Source organism: Lissotriton vulgaris, chromosome 1_1 (assembly GCF_964263255.1).
Source record: "Lissotriton vulgaris chromosome 1_1, aLisVul1.2, whole genome shotgun sequence".
Lineage (NCBI taxonomy): Eukaryota > Metazoa > Chordata > Amphibia > Caudata > Salamandridae > Lissotriton > Lissotriton vulgaris.
This window is the reverse complement of record NC_141685.1, coordinates 534,361,316-534,369,050: the sequence shown is the minus strand read 5'-3', so window position 1 is coordinate 534,369,050 and position 7,735 is coordinate 534,361,316.

The window sequence follows — 7,735 nt, the reverse complement described above, 5'->3', positions numbered from 1 at the left end:
CAGAGGTCTTCCTTTGCAATTGGAGCCTCCAGGCCCATCCTACCTTACCACCGCTTACCCCTGGTGGTTTGGTGTGTCCCATTCCTTGTCCTGATGAAGACCCTTGTGTAAGAATCCAAAGTATCTACATTTACCCCCTGGGTCGAAACATCGACAGCCACCTATCTTCTTCACCATTGCGGACAACAGTATTAGGATTCCTATGTGCTCATGCAATATGGTGTTCCGAACAGCTTGGCCATGTATTCGACCGGATTGGTATTCATGAAATTGATTTTGATGTTTATATTGCTCACTGCCCTCCACCTTTCACCACTTACTTCCACCTTAGCACAAATTTACACTTACCTGCCCTCCCTCCGGGGGCACCTTCTTGAACTCTACTGTGTTAATTGATGAGAAATTGCATTCATAATATCTTCTGATGAGATAAGAGATATCCGTATTTGTGTGAATAAATGTGTTTATTTTCTCACTTTTTAAAATTTTGTGAATTACTTTGACAGGTGTACCTTCATTCATGTTTCCTAGTGTGTCCACTAGGGCCCTTTGTCATATGTACCGCATTTCTACAGAGGACCTAGTGATTTCGCTGGGTCAACCCCTTATTTTGAAACGAGTCCAGACAGAAGCTGAAAACACACAAGTTACCCCTAAGCCAATCACACTGCTGCAATGCAACGTTGTGATTGGTCTGAGCGCCGTGCTTTGGTGCTCAGACAGGAAGTGGTTAGCCTGTGCATTTTCCTCACCAGGCTGTGTATTACTGCCTGGTGGGGAACATGCAAATTGCGCATGACTGTTTTGCCGGCCAAACCGCCATGCACACTTAAGTGCTCACCACTCCTCCCCCTGCTCTATGAGCAGTCTTGCCCCGCCCCAACTGGCAAAACTGCCTCAGCATGGAAAAATAAAATGATAACAAGAGCATGTTGCTATCATTTTCTTTTTCCTTTTCTTTGCACTGCTGAAAGCAGTGGGGCGACGCTTCTATGCTTAGCGGAGGAGCTGCCACTGGGGACAGCTCATCCTTATGAACATCGGTTTGGGCTCCAATCTCTCTGTTTTTTGTCATGTTTTCATTACACTAATAGTGAATAATATTATTCATCATTAGTGTTAGTAAAAAATGGAGTATAATTAGCTGTAATGTGATCTCCCCTGGCAGCAGAAGTAAGGAGAGTTGGCTTTTAAATGTGTGTTGTCTATATGTGTACAGGTAAGAGTATGTTTATGTGAGAGAGAGTGTTTATATGTGATTCTGTGCGATTGTGTGCGCATGTGTGTGTGAGTGAACATAAAGGTAACATTTCTTGTGATGTCACTTCCGCTACCCCTGGCCTTTTGGTGAATTGACAGTCATGCATGGGGACGGAGTACATTACTCCATTGCACGGAGTATATTACTCTGTTTCCATGGAGAAGAGGCCGCCGACCTAATTTATAAATGACCACCATGCAGGAGGTCATTTATAAAAGCATTGGCAGGAACGCCGTAACAGCGGTTGCTGCCAATACATATTACTTTGTGCTACAGGGATGTGGCAGCAGAAGAATGCAGCCCTGTAACATAGAGGGATCCTTTTTTCTTTTCAACTAGAAAATCCTGAAACAGGATTTTCTTTTTAAAAATAAATAATATAAAACTTCCGGCGCAATGGGAGTCTTCTCCTATGGCAGGAGTATTATAATGAATTTACTGTTCCTTACCACTAGGTTTTACCTCGCAGTAAGAATAGTAATAAAATGACTACATTTCCGCCCACCCAAATTGGGTGGGCAGGACATGTAGCCCTTTCTCAAATGGCTGTTACTCCCCTGGGCCATCAGAGAAGTTTGGCCACACTGAAGCAGAGAGTCCCTGCTGTGGCTAAACTGAAGGTCTGCGTGCATTTAAATTGTGCTTCATATTGGCGGTATGTATAAATATGGCCATTTGTTGTCCAGTCTGCCCACCACTTCATACAGTTTATCTAATTTCACTCTTAAATGTTGAAGGGACAATCATACAGCATTGTTTGCCTGTTTCTACTGATACTGTGGCATATGTCTTAAAATACAATAAAAAGTGTTATTAAAAAAAGTTGAGAGGACTCTATCAGAATTATTAAAATATGACCAACATCCTTTCTAATCCTGGCCTGGCATTATGGTTGTAGCAAAGGAATTTTCCACTACGGTGCCTCAGTTATCTGATTCTCTCACCTGTTCCACAATCTAGTCTACTGCAGCGAATGACATATTGCTACAACCATTGCATACCTGAATATGCCTCCAGTATGCTGCCATCTCTGTGGTTTTCCCTTGCTTATTTTGTCACTGGTCTTATTCCAACCATGCTGCTAAGCTGCTGGCTCTGCTGACCATGGTACTCTCTTCTGGCACCTTTACCTAACTGTTGCTCTAATCGCACCTGGTCCCTATGTTGGGTGAAGAACCATCAGCACCTGTGGAGGATCTGGGCCTCTGCACTTTTAGGAGCAATCTCCACATCGTGTTTACTATGTGTGTACTTCAAGGAAGATACCTTCCCCATGGACTTTGGTCAATTGAAGACAGTAATTAGGCTACCATTGGTTTCTACTCTTCTCCGGCTTCCTTCTGTTCTTAGCTCTGATTGTCCTGGGGCAACTAAAAAACAGTTTGTGGTCCACTCAAAACTCAAGAAAGTGCAGCAGTTGGGCTAGTTTAATGTGCACCTGCAGCCATTTTATTCATTGCTGATCAGTCTGGACGGCACTCTTACTTTCCAACCACAAGAGCATTAAATGATGGTGAGGCTAAGGCCAAATCCCCAGCAGATGTTACTATTGCAAACGCACACGATTGTTAGGTGGTGACCAGAGTGTTCATGACTTTATTGAATCCACATTTAATTCTATTGTTGGCACAGCATGTAATTGCTCCTTGTTCCCATCCACAGAACGACCTATTGATCTATCATTTTGAATTCCCACAACATCTCATTGAAGATAGTGTCTATGAATGCAATTTCAGCTGTAAAACATTCTCTAGAAGTCCAGATCGTTCTAGTAACTGTAAATATCATTATCTTAGACATTACTGAAACATGGTTCTTTGTTTGGTCTCCTTTATCAACAGACAAACTGCTCACTCCATGTCACACACAGCATTACATACGAAATCAGAAAGAGAAGTTGAGGTGGAACAGTGACTATATTATGCGACAAATGACTCATCTATATATAGGGAGGTATCTGGCATCAACAACATTTCCTTTAAAGTTATAGTAGCCATGCTCTGCACAATCATGCACATTACATCCTACAGTATAACTTTCAAAGTGTAGACAATAGCACAGTAGTCATACATGTACAATGTGTTTTAGGGTAAAGCACGCACGTTGCACATACGCATTTCAGGCGATGCACAGCTTGACCCTTGCTTGCAGCTCCATTCACTTGACGTTTGGATTTGGTGCGAAACAGGATCACGCAAGTTTAGTAGCTCTGGCTGTGCACCAAACTGATGGATTTTGCTCTGTTCAGCCCCAAACACGCCGTCTTTGCATAAATTATAAGGGAAGCGGCGTAAGTAATTGTAGTGCTTGCAAGGATACATTTTTGACACAAAACACCTTTCGCATGTTTAATTTGCCTCTTTGCACCAGGCAAAGTACTCAGGATGATGAAGTACCCATCATAACACCAAACGTAGTTTTAAAGCACGCCACACGTGTTGAGTCAGTCACAATGTCAGAGAACTTCTAAGATTTTATCATTAAGAGCTAGGCCAAATAGTGCTCAAAAAACAATCTCCGGGGAGATAAAATATTACCATAGCCAATAAAAAACGTCCAGTTGAACGTCACAGGTGAAGAGAACATTTGTTTTGTTGCTGTTTTTTGGTGCCTTGGCAATGACGTGTGCACTAACATGCAAACAAATGCCAAATAGCAGGGTGCATTGTTACCAGCGGCAGGACGTCTCATTGGTGGAGCACAGGGCCGCGCGCGGGGCCATTGACAGGCATGGCATAGTGGCTGTAATCGGATGCTCCCATTGTGAGAGGGTGGGGGAATTGTGTTACAGCCGGCTGCAGTATTAATGAGCACGCCCCTGTGCCCCGAAGAATGCAACCTTCCGCTGCTCTCGGCGGGTGACTGGGACCAGCGGGGAAAGAAAGGCTGCCCGAAGTAAGTCTGCGCTCCGTTTTTATTACATTTATTTCATAGGAACAATTTTGTATATCAAGGCACAGGTGTTTGATGTTGGCCCGGTAAATACTGCCAAGCAGGCAGGCGAGGAAATACCGAGGTCGAATCCCAAATTCGATGTTTTACGCGCTTCAGAAACTAAATAATGAGTACTTGCTGGTGCATGCGTCCGCTTGTATGTGGGACGGTGCCGCCTGCTACATGAATGTTGCCGTATATCATTAGGTTCAGTGCTGGAAAAGGAAAAAAAATACTCTGGGAACCCTTAATTTGGGAGCCAAGATGTGGCAGGGGAAGAGGGTGGAGACAATGCGGCAGAATCATGAAAAGCAAAGTCTGACAGTCAATGTATACATTTATTGCTGTATAACTCTGCCGCAAAAACAATTGTAACAAGGATACATGCAACAGTAAATGTGTTCTGGCTCAGGGCCTTATTATGAGTTTGGTGGTGTGGGAGCAGGATCACCCCGCAACGCCAAACCCATGTTTGAACTTCCTGCCAGATCCTGAGTTTTCTCCTGCCTGGCGGGAAGTTCTGCGGCATTCCCACCATGGTGGCTGTGAATTAGGCACCGCAATGGGATCATCAAAATCATTACCTGCACGGCGTGAACTGCTTCAGTCCATACTGTGCAGGTACTGGGGTGCATGCACCCAGGGGGGCACAAGTTGTGCTCCCCTGTGTGCATCCACATGGCGCAGAGGAGTAGGGAGGCCCTGTAGTGCACCCTTTGTTTCCAAACCGCCACAATTTTCGCACCACCGTGAAAAGTGTGGCGGTAAGGAAACTCGAAATATGCTTGGCGGGGTCCCAGCGGCCCACCAAGAATATTCCAGCCTTAATGACCGCCGCACCAAAACCAGGGACCTCTGATCATAGGCAAATAGGGTGTTCCCAGGGTTGCCTAACCGCCCTGGTCATAATCGGGCGGTCAGAAGACTGCCACCGCTGTGCCCCCGCGGGACTGTGGACCTACAGACAAGTAAAAAATCCCCATAATTTTTCACAACTAGGCTGCATTCGAAAATATCTTAACCTCTTGGATGCTCATGAGGAGCTGAGCTCGTCATGAGCCACGGCGTTCCGGTGCTCATGACGAGCTCAGCTCGTCATGGCCCGTGGAATGCTCAGGTGCGGGGAGAATTTCCCCGCTGTGCTGAGCGTTCCACGGGAGGCAATACACCTGTGACGAGCTGAGCTCGTCATGAACACAGGAGCGCCGTAGCTCAGTTCGTCATGAGCATTCGGGCGCTGTGCGGGCCCCCCTCCCACCCCAGCACAGCGGGGGATTAAGCCCCGCAGCGAAGGGGTTAAAGGTCAAGGCACCTGCTGCAGAGATCTTTATTTGGCAGCAATGTTCTAGAGATAATAATAACGATGAGATAACTCTGGTGATTGATTGATGTGATTGCTAGAGAGATCTGTGGTTTGTCTAGTAAAAGTTTTTACTCACAACGTAGCATCGAGTGTTAATGTGCCTGCTGCAACGCATATTGTATAATATGCAGATCAAAGCTATGTAGACAGCTCACTGGGTTACTGCTTTTGTCGCAGAGATCCTTCTTTTACTTGCAGTTCATCAGTTGCAATACTTCTAATATAACACAGTGAACTATGAACCAGCATCAAGGAGCTGCATACAAACTGAAAAGCATGGGTTTAGAACCTTTTGTTTTTTCAATCTTCCATTAATCTAAAGTTGATAAAGTTGAATGACAAAATATTGTTTAGAAAAAAAGTGATACAAGAATATTGTGCCAAAAAAATCAGCAGTCAAAATATTGAGTTTACATACTTTGTATGTATGTAAACTACCAAAATGTTGTATCAAAATTACCTTGGAAGAGAACATTTCAATATTAATATATATCATTATACAAAATTGATTAAATATATTTAAAATACTAAACTAAAAAAATATATATAATTACAAATAAATATGCATATTAAAACCATATAATAAATGTAATCAAGAACAATAAAATAATATAAAAAATAAAATGTAACTACAATTTAACAATTATTCAATACATATTTTAAACATTAATACAAAATAGAAAAATAATAACAATGTAGAAGAAACAACATGAGCGAAATTGTTGAACTTTGAAGCAGTCAGATTTACTATTCTAACATAATTTTAAGTAAAGTGTTCACTTTGGAGGGCCACTCCATTGTAAGCAAAAGCAGAGAATGTGTTACACTTTAAAAAGGGTTAGATTTATCATTCTCATTCCAACCTGAGCTACAGTAGGGAATGCGTTGGGCTTTGGAGAGGTTAGATTTACTATTCCCACTTCAATATACCCAAAATGAGGAAAAGTAGATTTACTATTCCTAATCCAACCTGAGCAACAGTAGGAAAAGTGTTGGACTTTGGAAGGATGAGGTGTACTATTCCCACTGCATCATAAGCAAAATCTGGGAAAAAAGTGTACTGTATTATGTTATGCGTATTTGTAAAGCTCACTATCACCTGCAAGTACCCCCTAGCACTGAGCAGGAGTGTGTGTCTAGTCTTGTCCAGGGCATGGAGGTTAATTGAATAGCTAGGTTTTCAGCTTCAGCTTCTTGTGGAATTCAAGAAGAGAAGTGGAGGCTCTGATGTGAAATGGGAGATTGCTCCATGCTTTAGGAGCAATTTAAGGGAAGGCTGCCCTCCGACCTGGTTCTGTGTATGGGTGGAATGTTTGCGAGTAGGAGTCTGAGTAGCAGAGATGAGTGTGTGAGTGGTTGGTGGAAGGAGATGTGGCTGTGCAGGTAGGTGGGTCTTAAGTTGTGTAATGCTTTGAAACTGTGAGTGAGGGGTTCGAACTGAGTGCGTTTGTGTATACGGAGCCGGTGGAGATCCCTGAGCTCCGGTGTGCTGTGAGTTCTGCGTTAAGGATGAATCTGCTGCTGGGTTCCGGGTGGTTTGTAGCCTTCTAGTAAGTTGCTTGGTGATCTGACATATGGAGGGTATTCCTGCAGTCCAACTTGCTGGTGTTGAGGGCATGAATGACAGTTTTTCTGGTGTTGCTTGGGAGCCCTTTGAAGATCTTCCTCTGCATCTTTAGGGTTTGGAAGCAGGATGCAATGATGCCGTTGACTTGTGCTGACATGTCCAGTTTGCTGTCGATGATGATCCTGAGGTTCATGGTGTGGGTGCTCAGCATGTGTGTGGTTCCAATTTTGGCCGGCTACCAGTTGGTGTCCTATGGTGAGGTATTCTTACCGAAGATCACTACTTCTTACTTGTCGATCATGTACTTAAAAAAAAAAATTAAATACATAACAAAATAAAAATATTTAAACACATATCAATTAAAACATATGCATTCTAGAGAAAACCAATTACATTTAATAGGAAAAACAAATTCATAACACAAAAATAATAAAAAGAATAAAACAAATTAAAAGTATGTCAAATAAATACACTCCCCTATCTAATACTTTAAAAAAATCCACCAACAATAAATAAATAAAATAAAATATTAAAATTTCAAATTTGGTTTAAAAAACCCCACATAAAATGAAAACAAATAATAAAAATATATTTTTTAATTTACTTTTAA